Raw genomic sequence first — 23866 nt, 5'->3', positions numbered from 1 at the left:
ACGGCCAGGGTAGTTTACACTCTTATCTCAAATTATGCATTTTTGGAATACTGTTTGAAATTATCTGTTAGATATAGATCAGAACGATACACTAGGATGTTTTCTCTGCATTTTCTGTGGTGTTAACGCTGACGGCAAGGATAATTTACACTCGTATCTCAAATTAAACATTTTGGTACAGTGTTTGAAGTTAGCTTATATATATATATATGCTTATATATATATATATATATATATATATATATATATATATAATATAATTGCAAATGTGTTTCTGGTTTATTGTGGAGCCCTTACTGTTGACCTGTTTGCCTGCCCATTGTGCCATCTTATACCATACATAGCTTTATGTCTGTAATATCACAATCCAACTGGTTCACGCACAGCCATTTGTAGGTGCTGCAATCATGCATTGTTGGCACTTATTCAGCTATTCTCGTTGTATCTGAGCCAGGCTAGTCATCTGACACTTAAATGACAAATTCCATACCTGTCTTTAGATCGTGGAGCTACCTGCAATGGCTGTATAAACAATGAAAGTGATGGTATGAAGCACCCGCGTGCTGCTTCATTCAAAGGCGGCCACATGAACATCCGTTTCCCACTTGGTTTTGGTCCCTGTAATGAGAAGCAGTGGGTCGACTCCCGTCACAGTGTATGGTGATTTATGTACTGGCTAGCGTTTTAATATCTTCAATGTGCTGCGCCAATGTTAACTATGTGTTTTATCCTCGGTTGCAGGAAGCTCAGTATGAAGAAATGCTAAAAAAAGAGGAGAAAAGGATAAGAGACCATTTTGAGGTAATTTCATAATTGTGTGGTAAATAACCATTTTGTAGCAACTTGATTTTGAACCACTGGACTAATTATTTCTTTTGTGTTTATCATCTTCTGAAGTTCCTTGATAATGCTGAACATCTGCGCTGCAAACGTCTTAGTTATCGACGGAAATATGAAATAAATCTCCAGGTTCGAGTCCCAATCTCCTTCAATGTGTTAGTAGTTGTGTGTCTGTCAAGTTTTTTGTCCCATTCCCACGTGAATTTTTAGATGTTTAGAGGAAGAATCCTGAAAGCTCCTGGATGTTGGTAGTGTTACCAAACTGTTTTTTTAGTTCCGAGCGTGTTTTCTGGCGACCTGCTTGTGAGAAGAATAGGGCACTTGCCTCTGAACTGCTCAGTAGTTTGCTTGGGTTTGTATCCACCCTGAAACTTGATTGTTCTGAGGTCACTAAATCTGTTTGGTGTCCATTATTGGTGTTTGAAACTGGTCTGCTATCTGTTTTCCTTTGCTCTTTTAGTTGTGCCATGTACAAGATTAGTTGTGCCGTTGCATGTTGTGTCTATAACCAAGGTAAACACCCAACTTATCTTAGCCATTATGACATTTGTGTGTAATGGCATATGTGAACAAGGCTGGAAGGCTTGTCCAATTTCTTGTGTTTTCATCCTGTCTGGAATAGTAGCTTATTTGCATACCACAGGCTGTGCAAGCATCGCGACGAAACCCTATCTGTTGGCAGCACGTCCTTAGCTTCGCACCCGTTTCCACGTCTCTCGTGCTCCCCCTCCCCCTCCCCTATACCTCTCCCGACTCCCTCGCTGTGCTCTGGCTATCCTCGGTAGGACTGCAGTGCCGTTGCACCATTGGATGATAGCATTGTGCCTGGGCGGCGTCCACAACGACCTTGAGCCGATGAGAGCAAGCCTTGCCGGTTCTGACGGTGATCCCATTACGCGTGGCTATCACTCCCATCACGCGGGGCTGGTGACCTCGGGCTGGTCACAATGGGGAGGAACTTAAGAGTAACATCACACACTATAATACAGCTTTGCTTATGTGGCACATATTTAATGAAGAGAGAGGTGCTTGTGTAACTAGCTAAGTTACCGGAACATCACACACTCTAAAAAACAATGAGTTTATAACCTAATAAATACATCGTTGCATGACACTATATAAATGTTCCTACCCACTATGGAGATAGTAATATAGTCTAGAGAAATGTGTAAGTTACTAGCTTATGTTCTTGCCCATTGTGACCACCCTCAGCCATATCAAGGTTTACCCTGACAACCTAGCAAGTACATCTGTTATGTGCATGTATATCATCTTGTTTAGTGCAGGGCAGCTCCACCATAGCGAGAGCACCGCAACGACCAAGTCTTGATGTGACCAGCTGGTGCAAAGAAACTGGGGCCTATTGTATTTCGTGAGTAGTTCGCATCACGTGTTTGAGGTGGTCGCTGTAAAACTCTAATATACTTTTCCTTATTTAATAGATGAGGTAAACTTTTTGCCTTCGTTTAAAAAAAAATGCTGCGAATACATTAGACCAAAAAAACGAAGCTGCATTGGGACTTTGCACCCGTACAATTTCGTTTAAGTTATTTCCATCAGTAGCTTTGGAGCGACGCTGGGGGCAGTAAATAGCCTCCATAAACTAGTTATCGCGTTTTTTTATATCTGGAACACCATGCATTCCATTAGGTAGTGTCTACGCCAAGTTTGCCGGGGACAGTACTCAATCTTACGCTCAATGAAACATATACTAAGCTCGAACTTTGTTTCTCTGAAGAGAACACCGATCGGCGCGATCCCACTGTGACGACTCCATGGCCATTTTAACTGTTTGATAGTGGAAAAAATGACACGGCCAGTACCAAAATTTTCAGCAAGAATAGCATGTATGAGAGCATCTCCAGCCGCGCCCCCAACAGGCCCTTCCCAGGCGTATTTGCCGTGCCGGCACCCAAAAATCGGCCCAGTCGCGCCTCCAGTAGCCCGGTTTTCGCCGGCTCGGGCCGAAACTGGTGCCGGCGGACCCAGGCCGAACCCGGCGCACAGGGGGGCGCCTGGGGGCGCCGGCACAAGCGAAAAGGGGCGTGGGGCCGCTCTGTCGGCGAGTCGACATCCCCTTCCCGCTTTCCCCCCACTTCCCTCCCATTCTCTCCATTTCTCCTGCCAATCTCCCTCCCGCTTGCCGTTCCTTCCCTCCTGCTCGCCGTTCGGCTTGGCCGCCATGCCGCCGAAGAAGTACGTGATCCCCCGCGTCGCGACAACCGCGACCGCCTCCGTCGCCCAGCCGAAGCAGAGGAAGCCGAGGGCGCCACCGTCCAAGCCACCGGGCATGACGAACGCCGAGTGGAGGGCGAAAGTTCAGCAACGGGAGGCTGTCACCGCCGACCGGCGGAACAGGGCGATCGCCAAGAAGGCCCGTGGCAACGCAGCGCATGCGGCGGCGGAACAAGCCGACACCGAGGCGACTCGCGTGGGGATGATGAATCCACCTGGCGGCCACGCCCAGTACGCGCCCTGGAGCCAGCAAAGCGTTGGCTCTCCGTCCAGCTTCTCGTCGTCGCCACAACCATGGGGATGCACGCTGTCGCCGGGCTACTCCGACGGGGACGCCCACGGTGGGTTCAACCCCAACATCACCTTCCCCCATGGGCACCCGGCCCAGCGCACGCCCTCGCCCGCCTTCGCCGGCGTGCAGTACCCTCCATACAACTACTCGCGGCCGGCTTACGCGTCCCCGACGCCCCATCTCCGCCGTTGCGCGCTGCTATTCTCACAAGCTTCCACATCGCACCTAGGCGACGTCGACGCGACTGAAGGGGACATGGACGACATCATCACGGCAGGCTCGGCCGCCGCAGCCGCGTCCCCCGGGTTCGCTACCCAGGACGAGACGATGGACCTCGACGGCGACATGGACGGCGAGCTCGAGTACGGCGAGGAGGAGCCGGACGAGCAGGATGAGGAGGACGGGGACGGGGAGAAGGAGAAGGAGCCGCACGAGCAGGAGGACGGGGACGGGGAGGAGGAGGAGGAGCCGGAGCCGGCGACTGTTCCGGCGAAGAGGCGCAAGAAGAAGAAGGGGGCGGTCAGGACCGGCGAGCCGCGCATCAAGTGGGCGTCCAAGGAGCATGAATGCCTCGCCGAAGCGTGGAAAGTCGTCTGCCTTGACCCGACCACCGGCACGAACCAGAGCATCGACACATACTGGGAGCGCATCAAGGCCGAGTTCGACGAGCGCAAGCTCGTCGACCCCTACTTCAAAGGCGTCTACATGCAGCATGGGGCGAAGGCAATGGCGAACCGTTGGGGGCTCATCCAGGCGGCGTGCAACAAATGGCATGGGATCGTCGAGGAGGTTGCGGCTCGCCCGGAGAGCGGCGCCAGCGTTGAGGATCAGGTATGGCACACCGGTCTCCCGCTTCTCTTCGCCGTGTGCGCCCGCCAACTGTTTGTTCCTCCGCGCAGCTCGTGCGCATGTTCGCCATGTATCGCCAGACCAACAGTGACCAAGAATTCAAGTACCTCCACGTTTACAAGCGCATTGACAAGTGTGAGAAGTGGGCGGAAGTCCGGTGCACCCTCGGCATGGCCAAGGAGACCTACAAGCCGGACGCGCCGACGCCGGGCGCGTCAGAAGGGCGGCCTGGCGGCAACAAAGGGGCCAAGAAGGGGAAACACGCCGACGCGGCCACCGCGCGAGTGCAGGAGTCCATCGAGCATTGCCTCGCCGACGCACAAGCCCGGGCCGCCCTGCATGAAGAGAAGACAGAGGCGCGGTGGTTGGCGTTGATGTCGAGCAGCGCCGTCAAGCTCGACCTACTCCGGACCAACGTCGCCGCGAAGAAGAGGAACACCGACCTGGCTTTCCTGCTGGCCGGGGCGGACATGCTCCAGAGCAACGACGAGGCGGTCAAGGCCTGGTACTTGGCGGAGCGTGGCCTCATCCTGAACCAGCTGCCATCGACGGCGCCGCCGACTCCCACGCCCCCCCGCCGCCGCCGCCAAGCCCGAGCGATGATGCCAGCACAGAAGCGACGCCGACGCCGCCTAGCACAGAAGAAGCTCCCACCCCGCCAAGCCCGCACACACCAACTCCGCCGACGCCCGAGGCCGACCTCGCCGTCTGATGCACTGCACGTGCGTCCTTTCTTTTTTGTACGCTGAACTTTTCATTCGATCACCGAACTGTGACCGCTTGATCGCCGGATTTGTGGCGTCTATTTTGTTGAGCGGGAATGTACGTTTGAATTTGCCGCGGCTTGAGGGCGGCGCCTGGGGGCGTGACTGGGAGCTAGGTCGCCCCGCGGGGCCGATCTAGCGCTGGTTCGCCCCCAGGCCGCTCTTTTTCGATGTCCTGAAGGGCTGAACGGCTGAAGATGCTCTGGAGGCCATAGTCTCCACATACAGGGCATCAGAAACATCTGTTAGTCGGCCTGCAGCAGCAAAAAGCACATCCCGAGTTATGTCGCGAGCTAAACATCCCCAGCCGCCCTGCCTGGTACTGTTATTGTATCCTGCATCAACATTAATCATCATCCAGTCGATGGGCGGGGCTTTCCACCTAGCTTGTACATTGACCAACTGGCCCAACGCTCCAAAGCGGTGCCGACACATCCATGGGCCAAACAGACTAAACAGGCCACGGCTGATTTCCTATCTAATAGTACCTAGTGTCCAGATTGTATTGTATATTTCCTAGTAGCCGCAAATCCGCCCCTTTAGCAATACTAAGTGTGCTATAAATTAATGTTTAGGACCCTCAGTTTGTCCATTAGTCAACATAACCATGTACGGTGTTGTAAATATATATGTTCTAGACCTCATGTCTATTAGAATTTCAAAATTTGTAAAATGACATGTTATTAATACATTTGCCTTTAGCATATTATAACATGTTATTTGGTACAACAATTTTATTTTGCATTTGAAATATAATCTTTCTTGCAAAATCTCTTATTAATATGAGATAAAAGGCTAGATAAAATATGTGACTATCTTGAATCATATTTGTGCAATCACAAGGTAATGACATCTACTGTATATTACAGTTTGCCAATTACTCTAAGGCACATATATATACCTTCTTAAGTGCTCTTCCAAATATATCAAAATTTGATGATCTTCACATATATGGCTTAAAAATTATAAGTGTTCCTCTAGAACATATTTGTTGTTTACCAAAATAAATTTTACTATCAAGGTCCGGCAAGATCATCGAATTTTGATATATTTGGAAGAGCACTTAAGGAGGTATATATATGCCTCAGAGTAATTGGTAAACTGTAATATACAATAGATGCCATTACCTTGTGATTGCACAAATATGATTCAAGATAGTCACATATTTATGTAGCCTGTTATCTCATATTAATAAGAGAATTTTGCAAAAAAGATTACATTTCAAATGCAAAATAAAATTGTTGTACCAAATAACATGTTATAACATGCTAAAGGCAAATGTATTAACAACATGTCATTTTACAAATTTTGAAATTCTAATAGACATAATGTCTAGAACATATATATTTACAACACCGTACATGGTTATGCTGACTAAAGGACAAACTGAGGGTCCTAAACATTAATTTATAGAACACTTAGTACTGCTAAAGGGGCAGATTTGCGGCCACTAGGAAATACACAGTACAATCTAGACACGAGCTACTATTAGATAGGAAATCAGCCGTGGCCTGTTTAGTCTTTTTGGCCCATGGATGTGTCGGCACCGCATTGGAGCGTTGGGCCAGTTGGTCAAAAGGAATCTAGGAGAGGGCGGGTCAGGTACGAACCCAAATCGGGCGCCTCCCCTCCCGAATCACTCGTGCCACTTTCCCTGCCTCATGCCAGTGCCCCCGGTTGTCTCCTTCAGCGGAGGAGCGGCCCCTCCGCAGAGGAGGAGGGGAGTTGGGTGCCAGCCTCGTGGAGGTGGAGATCTACGACACAATCGGTGAGGACGAGTGCCTCGGGCGAGTGACGACTGAGTGCTAGCGCGGATTCCAGTGGGGCAGGCAGCCATGGCTGATGCGAAGCGGCGGAGTAGGACACGGCCTTCCGGCGAGGGTGTAGGGAGGGCGGCCAGCGGCATTGCTTCCTGGTGCTCCTCCCCTGCACTTCCAGCGCTGGGAGGTTGATGTTGGGGAGCGTCGGGACAGCAGGCGTCGGCGCTGCAGCCTCGATCTCCTCCGTCTTCACCTTTGCCAGGAGGTTGATGATGAGCCTGGGCTTGAGTGTGTCCAGGGGGACTAAACCAAGCGGCGAGCAGAACTCCGGCAGTGGATCGTAGCCCGGCGGGTTGAAGTGCTCCGGGTACTCGTCAGATGGCGTCGGGACAACAGGCGTCGGCGCGGCAGCCTCGTTCTCCTCTGTCTTCACCGTTGGCAAGAGGTTGATGACGAGCCTGTGCTTGAGTGCGTCTAGGGGGGCTGTAGCGGGCGGCGAGGAGAACTCCGACAGTGGATCGTAGCCCGGTGGGTTGAAATGCTCCGGGTCCTCGTCAGATGGCGTCGGGGACGGGAGGCCCGACCCGTACCCGTTGCCTGGCCAAGAGTACATCAGCGGAGGCGGTGCGATGAGTTCCTGTCAGAGAAGTAGCAATTTGGGTCATCGACGAGCCATTCGACACTTTGTCCGGCAAGCATCCACTCCATGGGCGCGTACACCCGAAGGAGGCTGTAGTTCGGCAGCATCGACTGTGATGTTGGAGGCAGAGGCCTCATCCTTGTACTCGAGCCCGACCTCTACAACGACGTTCGACACTCCAGCAACCTGTTCGTCGACAAAGCTTGGTGCGGTAGCAGCCTCCTCGGGCACGACGAGAACCTCTTCCCTAAGCGCATCAGCCCTGGTACTTGGTCCTGATGCTCCAGGGGAGTGGCTGCGCTGTTACGCTCGGATAATTAAGCTACAATAATCCCCTGTTAATGATGCCATGTCATCGCTTTTACTGTTGTAAATCCCACGTTGATTTAAACCAATTTAAAATTCAAATTTAAAATAAAGTCAAACAATTAACTTTTCAAATATCAAAACTAAAATGTTCAAACTATGGCAAATAATTCATAAGTAATATTGGTGAAGAAACCACATTTTTTATAAAAAGTTTATATGCTCTAAAATAAATAAAAAAGTGGCTTAAGCAATTCATTAAATGATTTTTATAATTTATAAAATATCAAACTATTTTATTTGCGAGTGAAACTTTTTGTGATAGTACCTTGAGTTATAACACTAATTTAGAAAATGGATTTATAATTATAGAACTAAAAGAATAAAAAGAAACTGAAATAAAACAGTAAAGAAACATAATTAAAATGAAAAAGAAAAACAAAAGGCAAAAACAAAACAAAGGAACCCCCTGCTGGGCCACAGCCCAGCTGGTTGTGACGCCCGGATAATTAAGCTACAGTAATTTATGCTAATGATGCCACGTCATCTCGATTACCGTTGCTAATAATCTCGCGTTAGTTCAGAACCGATCCAAATTCAAATTTGAATTAAAGCCTAATGATAAAAGTTTTCAAACATTAAAACTAAAATGTTCTGAATGTGGCAAATAATCCATACTAATTATTGGTGGAGAAACTACACATCTATAAAGTATTCAATTGCACTATAATAAGTAGATCAACGGCAAAACTATTATTTAAATGCTCTTAAAAATAATGATAAACCAATACAAACTATTGTATTAAATGTGTCAAAATGTTTGTGGCAGTGGAATAATTACATCTACTAAGTTAGGTACAACTTTTGTATTTTACAAAAACTAAAATAAATAGAAACTAAGTTAGAAAGGAAAAATAGATAAAAGGAAAAAAGCACAAAACAGAAAACACAAAAAAGGGAACCCCCCTCCACTGGGCCAACCGGCCCAGCTAACAGCCAGGCCAGCCCAACTAACCCAGGCCCCCCACTCACCTTATCCTCCCGCATCCCCCAAACCCTAACCGACACCATCCCACTCCTCCCTCTGTCCCCCCGATCCAGATCGGATCGGTGCTCGACAGCGCCCCTCGCCGCGCCGACTGCTTGCATTAGAGTAGTATAGCATGTTACTGCTTTCGATTAATCCTATTCTGCTGCATAGCCTGACATTGTTGCTACAGTTGTTACCCTTACCTGCAATCCTAAATGCTTAGCATAGGATGCTAGTATTCCATCAGTGGCCCTACATTCTTGTCCGTCCGCTATGCTATACTATCGCGCCGTGATCACGTCGGGTGTTGATCACGGGTTTATATTATAAATATTACACATGATACATATTGTGACTAAAGTCAGGTCGGCTCGTTGAGTACCCACGTGTGATTCACGGATTGGGGGCTGAAAGGACATACTTTCCCGACGGCCCTCTGTGTGGATATTTGTGGCGGAGCGACAGGGCAGGTTGTGACCACCAAGGAGGAAGGTAGGTCTGGCCCTTGGTCGGCGTCCGCGGTTACTTCAAAATAAAACGCTTAACGAGATCTTGGTATTTGATCTGAGTCTGGCTACGAGCCTATATGCACTAACCAACTACGTGGGAACAATTATGGGCTCTCGATGTCGTGGTCTCAGCCGAAGCTCTTTTGACGTCAGCAATAGAGCGGCGCGCGCCGGATTGGACCGTAAGCCTGCGCTTGTATTAAGGGGGCTAGGTCTGCTTCCGGCCGCCCTCACAACGTGCAGGAGTGCAATGGGCGATGGGCCCAGACCCCTGCGCGCTTAGGATTTGATGATCACTTTTTCCTTTTCATTGTTAATTTACCCTTTCTTGTGATCTATATGAACTAAGCAGTAATATTCTTCTGCTTATGTAAACACCTTGGTGTACAACCGTGTCGGTAATACCCTGTTACTATTGTTGATGAAATTCCGGTAACCACCGATGGACGAGAACCTTACCTATTGGTCCGCCTCGTTCAACGAGCAGGAAAATGGTTCTCTTCGTCCCTTGCCCATGGTACCGATGTTGTTGCCAACATAGCTGACAAGCTATCCTCTAACCTGCCTTGCTGTCATGTCCGTGCAAGATGTCAGTGCCCTTCCTACGCACATGGTGGGCCCATGACCCACAGTTACACAGGATCGAAACCTGACTCTCTTGTACACTCCCCCGGTTTCAAAAGTTATTCCTCGCGCTTGACTTCGTATGTAGTTCACGGGCCACCTGCCTAGTGATCTATCCTGGTATTAGACGCAATACTTATTCCCATTGCTCTAAACCCCTTCCACACTTTGTTTCAGGCAACGAACGATTGACCGTGCGCTTGAAACTTCTCTTTTGCACCTTCTTACTTTGCTCTCGATATTTTCTTAAGATTAGATTCGAGAGTTACTTTCCGCCACCTTCCCTGGTGTTATCTACCGGCTAAGCAACCTTGTAGAGGCCCGTTCTTCCGAAGTTACCCTTATCATTTTCGTAAGTACGATGGAGTTCCTGAAGGAAGGACGACAACCTCATCATGATGTATTGATGCACAGTTGTGAAGACATCAACGCTATGGATCGACCACTTCGAGAAGAGCAACCAAGATCGAGAAGATCCGTTAGAATTTCGTAACAAGACCTTTCCCCTTTATTCCACCTCTTAAATCTCGGGACGAGATTTCTTGTAGTGGAGGAGAATTGTGACGCCCGGATAATTAAGCTACATTAATCTCTGCTAATGATGCCACGTCACCTCGATTATTGTTGCTAATCTCGTGTTAGTTCAGAATCAATCCGAATTCAAATTTGAATTAAAGTCTAACGATAAAAGTATTCAAACATTAAAACTAAAATGTTCGGAATGTGGCAAATAATCCATACAAATTATTGGTGGACAAACCACACTTCTGTAAAGTATTCAATTGCACTATAATAAGTAGATCAGCGGCAAAACTATTATTTAAATGCTCTTAAAAATAATGATAAACAAATACAAACTACTGTATTAAATGTGTCAAAATGTTTGTGGGAGTGGCATAATTACATCTACTAAATTAGGTACAACTTTTGTATTTTTACTAAAACTAAAATAAATAGAAACTAAGTTAGAAAGGAAAAATAGATAAAAGGAAAAAGCACAAAATAGAAAACACAAAAAGGGAACCCCCCCTCCACTGGGCCAACCGGTCCAGCCCAACTAGCCCAGGCCACCCCCACTCACCTTATTCCCCCCGCATCCCCCAAACCCTAACCGACACTACCCCACTGCTCCCTCTGTTTTCCCCGATCCAGATCGGATCAGGCGCTCGACGGCGCCTCTCGCCGCGCTAACTGCATCGCCCATCGACCCCGCCGCCCCTGGACTCGCCGCCGCCGCCTGGACCTCGCCGGAGCCGCCTCGTCGGAACGCTCCCTCGCCGGATCTCCTCCCCACCGCACGTCATCCCCGTCTTCCTCCCCGTGCCCCGCTGATACGTCTCCGTCGTATCTACTTTTCCAAACACTTTTGCCCTTGTTTTGGACTCTAACTTGCATGATTTGAATGGAACTAACCCGGACTGACGCTGTTTTCAGCAGATTTTCCATGTTGTTATTTATGTGTAGAAACAAAAGTTCTCGGAATGACCTGAAACTCCACGGAACATATTTTTGGAAAATATAAAAAATACTGGAAGACGAATCCACGTCAGGGGGCCCACACCTTGTCCACGAGGGTGGGGGGCGCGCCTGCCTCCCTGGGCGCGCCCCCTGCCTCGTGGGCCCCCGACGCCCCACCGACCTCAACTCCAACTCCATATATTCACTTTCGGGGAGAAAAAATCAGAGAGAAGGATTCATCGTGTTTTACGATACGGCGCCGCCGCCAAGCCCTAAAACCTCTCGGGAGGGCTGATATGGAGTCCGTTCGGGGCTCCGGAGAGGGGAATCCATCGCCGTCGTCATCATCAACCATCCTCCATCACCAATTTCATCATGCTCACCGCCGTGCGTGAGTAATTCCATCGTAGGCTTGCTGGACGGTGATGGGCTGGATGAGATCTATCATGTAATCGAGTTAGTTTTGTTAGGGTTTGATCCCTAGTATCCACTATGTTCTGAGATTGATGTTGCTATGACTTTGCTATGCTTAATGCTTGTCACTAGGGCCCAAGTGCCATGATTTCAGATCTGAACCTATTATGTTTTCATGAATATGTGTGAGTTCTTGATCCTATCTTGCAAGTCTATAGTCACCTACTATGTGTTATGATCCGGCAACCCCGAAGTAACAATAATCGGGACCACTCCCGGTGATGACCATAGTTTGAGGAGTTCATGTATTCACTATGTGTTAATGCTTTGTTCCGGTACTCTATTAAAAGGAGGCCTTAATATCCCTTAGTTTCCATTAGGACCCCGCTGCCACGGGAGGGTAGGACAAAAGATGTCATGCAAGTTCTTTTCCATAAGCACGTATGACTATATTCGGAATACATGCCTACATTACATTGATGAATTGGAGCTAGTTCTGTGTCGCCCTATGTTATGATTGTTACATGATGAACCGCATCCGGCATAATTCTCCATCACCGATCTAATGCCTATGAGCTTTTCACATATTGTTCTCCGTTTATTTACTCTTCCGTTGCTACTGTTACAATCACTACAAAACCCAAAAATATTACTTTTGCTACCATTACCGTTACTTCCATATTACCTTGCTACTAAATACTTTGCTGCAGATACTAAGTTATCCAGGTGTGGTTGAATTGACAACTCAACTGCTAATACTTGAGAATATTCTTTGGCTCCCCTTGTGTCGAATCAATAAATTTGAGTTGAATACTCTACCCTCGAAAACTGTTGCGATCCCCTATACCTGTGGGATATCACCCGCTGCCTTGTCCCTACGCCCTGCGGTGGGGCCCCGGCCTCTCCTCCTTCTTCCCCCGTCCCATGTGCACACCCACGCTCGTGGTGAGCGTGCGCTCACTGCGCCCTCGCCCCCCGTCCTGCCTAAGCCCCCGCACGCGTCGCCCTGCTCCTAGCAAGCACGCGCCGGCCTCCCCGTGGCCCCTGCTGGTTGCTCCCGGGGCCGACACCCATGCCCGCACGCACAACCGTGCCCCTTCACGTAGGACACCGCCCCGGTCCTCCCCCGCTCCACTCCGCTTGTCGCACGCCGTCGCTCTGCCCGCTTCTGCTCCTCGCGCCATCGTGCCCGCGCGCACCCGCTGAGCCACGCCCCTCTCCTCTCCTCCGTCCCCATGCCGACCGTGCACAGCCACCGCGCCCGCGTCGGTCACGCGTTGCATCATCCCGGCCGCGCTCACCGCGGCCCCACCCCACCCAGCGCTCACGCTGTCCGCTCCGACCACGCAACCCCGGAGCTCTACTCTGCCACGTCCCCGCACCCGCGCAGGCGCCGCATCGCTGCTCCGCTTGCTGCTGCCTTCCCATGCCGCCCACTCGCGCCTGCGCTGCTTGCTGCGGCCTGCTGCTGATGCTGCCATTGCCGCATGCTGCTTGCTAGTGCTGCCGCCGCCGCCACTAGCCAAGGCCGAAGCCCCGCACCCCCCTGCGCGAGTTCGCCCCTCGCACGCCCGCGCCGCTGCCACCCTGCTCGCCGGCGCTCCCGTTCGGGCGACACCGCGCCCGACGCCCGCGCCCATCGGGCGCCCGCGGCCTCGCCCGTTACCCATGCGCCCAGCGCCCGATAGGCTAGATGGGACACTGTCATTCGGGCCCCATGCCCCCAGAACGAAAATGTTAGAAATCGATTTAAAAATATATTAATTAATTAATTAAAGAATTAATTGTGTTTAATTAACTTAATTAGTTAACTAAACTAATTAAAATTGTTTAGTTAATCTTAGTCAATGACTGTGGGACCCACACGTCAGTTTGACTAGGTCAACTGACTGTTTGGCTGCTGACATCATGCTGACGTCAAAACTGCATTTTCTAAATTAAATTAATTCTGCTAATTCTAAAAATGAATTAAAACTTTAGAAATTAGTATAAAATAATCTGTAGCTCGGATGAAAATACTTTATACATGAAAGTTGCTCAGAACGACGAGACGAATTTGAATACGCAGCCCGTTCGTCCGCCACACGTCCCTAGCATAGCGAACGTGCAACAATCTACCTCCGGTTCATCTGTCCAAAAACGTCAAACATCGGGAATAGTTTCCCGGATGTTTCCTCCCTTCGCCGGTATCACCTACCACCGCATTAGGGCACTCCTAGCACCATTATATGTCATGGCATGCATCGTCATGTATCTGTTTGCATTGTATTCATTGTTTCTTCCCCCTCTTCTCTCCGGTAGACTACAAGACTGACGTCGCTGCTGCTGCCTCAATCGACTACGATGTTGATGACCCCTCCTTATCTGCCGAGCTTCCAGGCAAGCCCCCCCCCCTTGATCAACCCGATATCGCCTATTCCTTCTATGTACTGCTTGCATTAGAGTAGTGTAGCATGTTACTGCTTTCGGTTAATCCTATTCTGCTGCATAGCCTGACATTGTTGCTACAGTTGTTACCCTTACCTGCAATCCTAAATGCTTAGTATAGGATGCTAGTATTCCATCAGTGGCCCTACATTCTTGTCTGTCTGCTATGCTATACTATCGGGTCGTGATCACGTCGGGTGTCGATCACGGGTATATATTATACATATTACTCATACATATTGTGACTAAAGTCGGGTCGGCTTGTTGAGTACCCGCGTGTGATTCACGGATTGGGGACTGAAAGGACATACTTTCCCGACGGCCCTCTTTGTGGATCTTTGTGGCGGAGCGACAGGGAAGGTTGTGGCCACCTAGGAGGCAGGTGGGCCTGGCCCCCGGTCGGCGTCCACGGTTACTTCAAAATAACACGCTTAACGTGATCTTGGTATTTGATCTGAGTGTGGCTACGAGCCTATACACACTAACCAACTACGTGGGAACAATTATGGGCTCTCGACATCGTGGTATCAGTCGAAACTCTTTTGACGTCAGCGACAGAGCGGCGTGCGCCAAATTGGACCGTAAGCCTGCGCTTGTATTAAGGGGGCTAGGTCTGCTTCCGCCCGCCCTCGCAACATGCAGGAGTGCAATGTGCGATGGGCCCAGACCCCTGTGCGCTTAGGATTTAGACCGGCGTGCTGACCTCTCTGTTGAGTCTAGGTGGGGCTGCGACTTGTTGATCTTCCGAGGCCGAGGATGACCCAGGAAAGTGTGTACGGCCAGAGGGATCAAGCGTGTTGGGCAATGTGGTGCACCCCTGTAGGGAAGTTTATCTATTCGAATAGCCGTGTCCCTCGGTAAAAGGACGACTCGGAGTTGTACCTTGACCTTATGACAACTAGAACTGGATACTTAATAAAACACACCCTTCCAAGGGCCAGATACAACCCGGTGATCGCTCTCTCACAGGGCGACGAGGAGAGGATCGACGGGTAGGATTATGCTATACGATGTTACTTGGTGAACTTACCAGCTACTCTCTTCTATATGCTTCAAGATGGAGGCTGCCAGAAGCGTAGTCTTTGATAGGACTAGCTATCCCCCTCTTATTCTGGCATTCTGCAGTTCAGTCCACAAACACTACCCATTTCATTTGATACCAATGCATATGTAGTGTAGATCCTTGCTTGCGAGTACTTTTGATGAGTACTCACGGTTGTTTTGCTCCCTCTTGTTCCCCTTTTCATTCTTGGTTGTCGCAACCAGATGCTGGAGCCCAGGAGCCAGACGCCACCTTCGACGACTCCTACTACACCGAGGGAGCTTACTACTATGTGCAGGCCGCCGCCGACGACCAGGAGTAGTTTAGGAGGATCCCAGGCAGGAGGCCTGCGCCTCTTTCGATCTGTATCCCAGTTTGTGCTAGCCATCTTATGGCACCTTGTTTAACTTATGTGTGTACTCAGATATTGTTGCTTCCGCTGACTCGTCTATGATCGAGCACTTGTATTCGAGCCCTCGAGGCCCCTGGCTTGTATTATGATGCTTGTATGACTTATTTATTTTTAGAATTGTGTTGTGATATCTTCCCGTGAGTCCCTGATCTTGATTGTAGACGTTTGCATGTATGATTAGTGTACGATTGAATTGGGGGCGTCACAATGGTCGCCCACCAGGCCGGCCCAGCTCCCCCTCCCTGGCCTATATGGCCTACGCTCCTAGCCCACACCATCATTGTCTTCAACCTCTCTGTCCACAGAGGGCGCCGTGGACGCACACTCCGCGTCCACGCCCAGGATCATCACGCGTCGCCCATCCGCCGTGCCCCCGCGCTGGTTATAGCCCCGGACGAACCCTAGATCATCACTCGTCCCCTACTTTGCTCGCCCCCTTCGATTCTTTCGGCGCTTGATGCTGCCCTCGCCATGGCCAACCTCGACAGCACGCTCCTCGTTGTCCTCTCCGGCTAGAAGCAAGTCCAAGAGCTCCGACGTGCTTCTCTACTTCGCCCACGCCCAAGGATTCGAGCTCACCATCGCTTCCTCGTCGGGATTGATCCCGTCTTCCCTCCTTCGGGCACCGCTGCCTCGTCACGGATCTGCTGCTCTAGCACCGCCCGGCCTCCCCGAGAGCGTCCCCGACCCTCCTCTCAGGGAGCCGCATCCGTCCCCCTTCTCCCCCTTTTTCCATCGCCATTTGCCGCCTCCACCGACGCGCCCACTGCCCGCCCGTCGCCGTGCCCCAGCTCGCGTCCACCCACTCATTGCTGCCTTGCTCTTGCCGCTGCTTGCTCCCACTGCTCCTGCGCGTGGCCGCGCCCCTCACCCGCCGCTGCTGCTGCACTCACCCTCGTGCGCCTCTGCAGCCGTCCGTGCCGGCCAACGACCCGCCCCCCCTGTCGTCCCGCGCGCCAGCTGCCCCGTGCACGCCTGGGGCCCCTCCCCCGCCTCACCGCAGCCGCGCACATGCGCTCCCCTGCCGCTGTTGCCTGCCGCAGTCCGCGCCCACCGCCCCGCTTCCCCGTGCCCGCCTTCTACCGTTCATCGCGTCCCCGCACTCACTCCTACCGACGTTCCCCACGCTACTCGCCTGCTATCAGTGACCCCTCACCTGATGGTAAACTTCTTAGTATAGGTTGGTTAGTGATCCATTAGTGACCCCTCACCTTGTCCCAGTTGCCTCGGCTTGATGATCGATGACTCGATCATCGTGACCAACGACTGGAGCCCGACACATCACCTCACCCGACTCTGCAGAGCTACTATCGAGTGCCGAGGATGATACCTCGTAACACACTCCTGATGATATCTCTGTAGTGTAGCTAATCGGTCGTGGTCTACCGAGGGTGATTCCTCCTTCACCACTCTTGATGACGACTCTGTCGGCAACACCTATAGTGTGAACCACGAGGGTGATTCCTCCTAAGCTCACCTTGAGGATTACATCGAGTAGAATCCATCGGGATGATTCCTCGGGTTTTCCACCTTGATGTTTTGGACACATGGTTACCTTGACTTTACTTCAGATCCTTGTGAAAGTCGGGCGGGCCCAGAGAGCACCCGCGAGAGATACCTGTGAAAGTTGGGCGGGCCCCAAGAGCACCCCGTGAGAGTTGCGGTGGCGGCCGGCTGTTTAGCAGTATCACCCAGTATGTTGTGGTGGCTCTGGACTTGTCCCAACAGCCATCACAAATTTTTAATAATGCACTAACATGTTTGGGTATTTGTTCTGAGTTGGCCACTGAGCTATACGCACTAACCGCCATGCGGGAACAAATATGGGCACTCGGCGTCATACGTTTCTTCCGAAAGCTCTGTCAGACGTCCAGTTCAACATTGCGGCACAGCTGGGCCGATGCCATCCATGATAGAGGTGGTTCCTGGACGCGCCCTACATGCAACGATCCGGAGTGCAAAGGGTGATGGGCCCAAGACCCCGGAGTGCTTAGGATGTAGACCGGCGGAGACCTCTCCGCAGAGCCTAGGTAGGACTTCGACATGTTGATCTTCCGAGGCCGGGCATGACCGAGGACAGTGTGTCCGGCCAAAGTAATCAAGCATGTTGGGTAATGTGGTGCACCCCTGCAGGGAAGTTAGCTCGGATTTGTATCCCGATCTATTACAGCTAGAAATGGATACATGAGACATGAGATGGATATGTTGGCTCCGGGATTGCTTTCCCGCAGGGAGTCGAGGAAGGATCTTTAGGCATTAGGCTACAACATGCTTGTTAATTATAATATGTTATTTTGTACTCTTCTAAATGCTGCAAGATGCTTGAAGTTGCTAGTCTTCGATAGGCTAGGCTTCCCCTGTATTCTGGTATTTTGCAGTATAGTCCACAGTTACATCCCTCCCCTTTGAATCCAATGCATACTTAGTATAGATCTGATGCTTGCGAGTACTTTGGATGAGTACTCACGGATGCTTTGCTACCTCTTTTCCCCCTATACTCGGTTGCTGTGATCAGATGGTGGATCCCAGGAGCCAGATGCCACCCTCGTCGACTACTACTACTACTACCCCGAGGATGCCTACTACTACGTGGAGACCGCCGACGACCAGGAGTAGTTAGGAGGTCCCAGGCAGGAGGCCTTGCCTTTTCGATCTGTATCTTGTTTGTGCTTGCCTTCTTAAGGCAGTCTTGTTTAACTTTATGTCTGTACTCAGATATTGTTTCTTCCGCTGACTCTTGTGCTTTCAAGCTTTTGTATTCGAGCCCTCGGGGCCCCTGTCTTGTAATATGAAGCTTGTATTATTTTAATTTGTGTCTAGAGTTGTGTTGTGATATCTTCCCGTGAGCCCCTGATCTTGATCATACACATATGCGTGTATGATTAGTGTACGATTGAATCGGGGGCTCACAGCGCTGCACCCAGCAGTGACCACAGTGGCGGCGCTGGCGATGTTCATGGCAGCGATGGAGGCCACCACCAGGACCGTAGCGACGAAGAGGAGCACGGTATGTGATAACCCACAAGTATAGGGGATCGCAACAGTTTTTGAGGGTAGAGTATTCAACCCAAATTTATTGATTCGACACAAGGGGAGCCAAAGAATATTCTCAAGTATTAGCAGTTGAGTTGTCAATTCAACCACACCTGGATAACTTAATATCTGCAGCAAGGTATTTAGTAGCAAAGTAATATGACAGTAGCGGTAACGGTAGCAAAAGTAAAGATAGCAATTTTGTAGTAATTGTAAAAGTGGCAACGGTAAAGTAACTAAGCGAAGAACAATATGTGAAAAGCTCGTAGGCATTGGATCAGTGATGGAAAATTATGCTAGATGCGATTATTCATGCAACAGTTATAACATAGGGTGACACAAAACTAGCTCCAATTCATCAATGTAATGTAGGCATGTATTCCGAATATAGTCATACGTGCTTATGGAAAAGAACTTGCATGACATCTTTTGTCCTACCCTCCCGTGGCAGCGGGGTCCTATTGGAAACTAAGGGATATTAAGGCCTCCTTTTAATAGAGTACCGGACCAAAGCATTAACACATAGTGAATACATGAACTCCTCAAACTACGGTCATCACCGGGAGTGGTCCTGATTATTGTCACTTCGGGGTTGCCGGATCATAACACATAGTAGGTGACTAATGACTTGCAAGATAGGATCAAGAACTCACGTATATTCATGAAAACATAATAGGTTCAGATCTGAAATCATGGCACTCGGGCCCTAGTGACAAGCATTAAGCATAGCAAAGTCATAGCAACATCAATCTTAGAACATAGTGGATACTAGGTATCAAACCCTAACAAAACTAACTCGATTACATAATAAATCTCATCCAACCCATCACCGTCCTGCAAGCCTATGATGGAATTACTCATGCATGGCGGTGAGCATCATGAAATTGGTGATGGAGGATGGATTCCCCTCTCTGGAGCCCCGAACGGACTCCAGATCAGCCCTCCCGAGAGAGATTAGGGCTTGGCGGCGGCTCCGTATCGTAAAACGCGATGAATCCTTCTCTCTAATTTTTTTCTTCCCGAACGTGAATATATAGAGTTGGAGTTGAGGTCGGTGCAGCTCCAGGGGGGTTCACCAGTATTTTTTGCAGGGGGGCGTGCCCAGGGGGTAGGCGCGCCCCTCACCCTCGTGGACAGGGTGTGGGCCCCCTGGCCTTGATTCTTTCGCTAGTATTTTTTATTATTTCCAAAAATAATCCTTGTGAAGTTTCAGGCCATTCCGAGAACTTTTATTTCTGCACAAAAATAATACCATGGCAATTCTGCTGAAAACAGCGTCAGTCCGGGTTAGTTCCATTCAAATCATGCAAGTTAGAGTCCAAAACAAGGGCAAACGTGTTTGGAAAAGTAGATACGACGGAGACGTATCAACTCCCCCAAGCTTAAACCTTTGCTTGTCCTCAAGCAATTCAGTTGATAAACTGAAAGTGATAAAGAAAAACTTTTACAAACTCTGTTTGCTCTTGTTGTTGTAAATATTTAAAGCCAGCATTCAAGTTTTCAGCAAAGATTATGAACTAACCATATTCACAATAACATTTAGGTCTCATGTTTACTCATATCAATGGCATAATCAACTAGCGAGCAATAATAAATCTCGGATGACAACACTTTCTCAAAACAATCATGATATGATATAACGAGATGGTATCTCGCTAGCCCTTTCTGAGACCGCAAAACATAAATGCAGAGCACCTTTAAAGATCAAGGACTGACTAAACATTGTAATTCATGGTAAAAGAGATCCAGTCATAGTCATACCCAATATAAATTAATAGTAATGGATGCAAATGATAGCGGTGCTCTCCAGCTGGAGCTTTTTAATAAGAGGGTGATGACTCAACATAAAAGTAAATAGATAGGCCCTTCGCAGAGGGAAGCAGGGATTTGTAGAGGTGCCAGAGCTTGATTTTGAAATAGAGATAAATAATATTTTGGGTGGTATACTTTCATTGTCAACATAACAACCGAGAGATCTCGATATCTTCCATGCTACTCACATTATAGGCAGTTCCCAAACAGAATGGTAAAGTTTATACTCCCCCTCCACCAACAAGCATCAATCCATGGCTTGCTCGAAACATCGAGTGCCTCCAACTAACAAGAGTCCTGGGGGAGTTTTGTTTGCAATTATTTTGATTTGATTTGCATAAAGCATGGGACTGGGCATCCCGGTGGCCAGCCATTTTCTCGTGAGTGAGGAGCGGAGTCCACTCCTCTTGAGAATAACCCGCCTAGCATGGAAGATACAGACAGCCCTAGTTGATACATGAGCTATTCGAGCATACAAAACAGAATTTCATTTGAAGGTTTAGAGTTTGGCACATACAAATTTACTTGGAACGGCAGGTAGATACTGCATATAGGAAGGTATGGTGGACTCATATGGAATAACTTTGGGGTTTAAGGGATTGGATGCACAAGCAGTATTCCCTCTTAGTACAAGTGAAGGCTAGAAAGAGACTAGGAAGCGACCAACTAGAGAGCGACAACAGTCATGAACATGCATTAATATTAATAAACATTGAGTGCAAGCATGAGTAGGATACAATCCACCATGAACATAAATATCATGAAGGCTATGTTGATTTGTTTCAACTACATGTGTGAACATGTCCCAAGTCAAGTCACTTGAATCATTCAAAGGAGGATACCACCCTATCATACCACATCACAACCATTTTAATAGCATGTTGGCATGCAAGGTAAACCATTATAAACTCCTAGCTAATTAAGCATGGCATAAGCAACTATAATCTCTAATTGTCGTTGCAAATATGTTTATTCATAATATGTTGAATCAGGAACGATGAACTAATCATATTTACAAAAACAAGAGAGGTCGAGCTCATACCAGCTTTTCTCATCTCAATCAGTCCATCATATATCATCATTATTGCCTTTCACTTGCACGACCGAACGATGTGAATAATAATAATAGTGCACGTGCATTGGACTAAGCTGGAATCTGCAAGCATTTAATACAAAAGAGAAGACAAGGTAATATGGGCTCTTGGTTAAATCAACAATAATGCATATAAGAGCCACTTCAACGTTTTCATTTTGGCCCTCTCCTCTCGACCCCCCAAAAAAGAAAAGAAATAAAACTATTTACACGGGAAAGCTCCCAACAAGTAAAAAGAAGAACGAGAAATCTTTTTGGGTTTTCTTTTAGTTACTACTACAAGCATGAAAAGTAAACTAGCTGAAAGCTACAACTAATTTTTTTTGTTTTTCTTAAGGTTTATCAAACACACAAGAAGAAAGCATAAAAAGGAGAATAAACTAGCATGGATAGTACAATGAAAAAGTATATGAGCACCGACAACTAGAATGAGTGTGTGAACATGAATGTAATGTCGGTGAGAGATACGTACTCCCCCGAGCTTAGGCTTTTGGCCTAAGTTGGTCTATGGCCACGGCTGGCCTGGCGGATATCCAAAGTTGTAGTTGGGGTCATACTGAGAAGGAGCCTCGGGTTGCCACTGGTTGGCAAACTCCTCCGGACCCCACTGGTAAACAGACTGTCGTGAAGGACCAAATTGTGGTTCCGGCTCTGGCTCTGTAGCTGGTGTGGGGTTTCGGTAGGCGTGAATGGCCTCCGGCAGAACAAGGTACTTGCCTGCAGATAAGTTAAACAAGGAAGGAGCAGGCAAAGTAATAATCTCAGGGCGAATTTTATCAAATATCAGTTTGTACTCAAGCGACTTTTCCCAATTCTTAACGATAAAATCATGTGCTGCCATACTCTTATGGTCTAGAAAAACAGGAGGCAACAACTTTTCTTCTTTCTCATAATGGCTAATAGGTATGTTAACATGTGCAGCGAGGCGCGAGGCGAAGATACCTCCCAAAATGGGGCCCTTCATACGGTTAAGATTTAACCGCTTTGCAACAATAGCGCCCATACTAAATGTGTCATCACGGAACAAGGCATGGCACAAAATAACAATATCAGGGGCACTAAGGTTGCCACAGTTTCCGCGACCAATTAAACATCTACTAGCAAATATCGCAAAGTAACGCAGAACCAGAAAATGTATGCTAGTAATCCTTGCGTCGGAAACTTTCCTTGTTTCCCCTACAACAATCATATCAATAAACCCTTCCACATCATGGCGATGTGGTTCCTCTATGCTGCCAGCAAGGGGTATCTTACAAACCCGGCAGAAATCAGAAAGGGACATCTCCTTATGCTCATCATATAAATAAAATTCCACTGAAGGTGGTGATCTCCTAGCATGGAAATGAAAATTTTGCACGAAAATATTAGTGAGTAAGAGATACTGTTCGCGCTGGTCGCGGAGGAAGTCGGTGAGGCCTGCATTCTCAGCCAACTCATAAAAATCATCATAAATCCCGGCTGCTCTCAAGAAATCATCACAAGGCCATTCACACGGCCGAACTTCCGCGGTGCAAGGGAGATTATATTTGGGCCTCTCGTCTTCTTCAATTTGCTTATCCTTCAAGCTTCGGCTCGAAGAACCCCTCAAAAATCTCTTCATTTTCTAAAAATTTCTGAAATTTTTAGTAACTTCAAATAAAAGTGAACCAAACTCAACAAAATTAATAGTAACTACTCCCACAAGTGCCTAGAGACTATATCATGCATTAAAACTACTTGGGACCATATAAATTTGACATGCAAGCTCAAGAATAGGGTCACCTAGGCAGCAAAAATTTGCAATGAATAAAGCACTAGAACAAAAACTAATTGGACCATTGGAGGAGTCACATACCGAAGAACAATCCCCCAAAGCAGTTTTGTGAGTGGAGCTTTGAGCAAGGAGATCGAAAATCGCAGCAAAATGAGCTAGAACTCGTGCTTGAGCTGGTTGGTGATTTTTTTGGAGGAAGAAGGAGTGTGTGGTGGCTGGAATAAGTGGAGGGGAGCCACCATGGGCCCACAAGGCAGGGGCGCGCCCTGGACCCTCGTGGCCAGGTGCTTGCTCCCCCTGATGTGTTCTCAGTGCCAGATATTCTCAAATATTCCAGAAAAAATCATATTTCAATTTCGGGGCATTTGGAGAACTTTTATTTTCGGGGTATTTTTTATTTCACGGATAATTCAGAAAACTGACAGAAAATACTATTTTTGATTTATTTAATCTAAATTACAGAAAGTAAAAGGAGGGTACAGAAAGGTGTGCTTTCTAACTTCATCCATCTCATGCTCATCAAAAGGAATCCACTAACAAGGTTGATCAGGTCTTGTTAACAAACTCATTTCG

Source organism: Aegilops tauschii, chromosome 5, assembly GCF_002575655.3.
Source record: "Aegilops tauschii subsp. strangulata cultivar AL8/78 chromosome 5, Aet v6.0, whole genome shotgun sequence".
NCBI classification, from domain to species: Eukaryota; Viridiplantae; Streptophyta; class Magnoliopsida; order Poales; family Poaceae; genus Aegilops; species Aegilops tauschii.
This window is presented reverse-complemented; position numbering follows the sequence as displayed.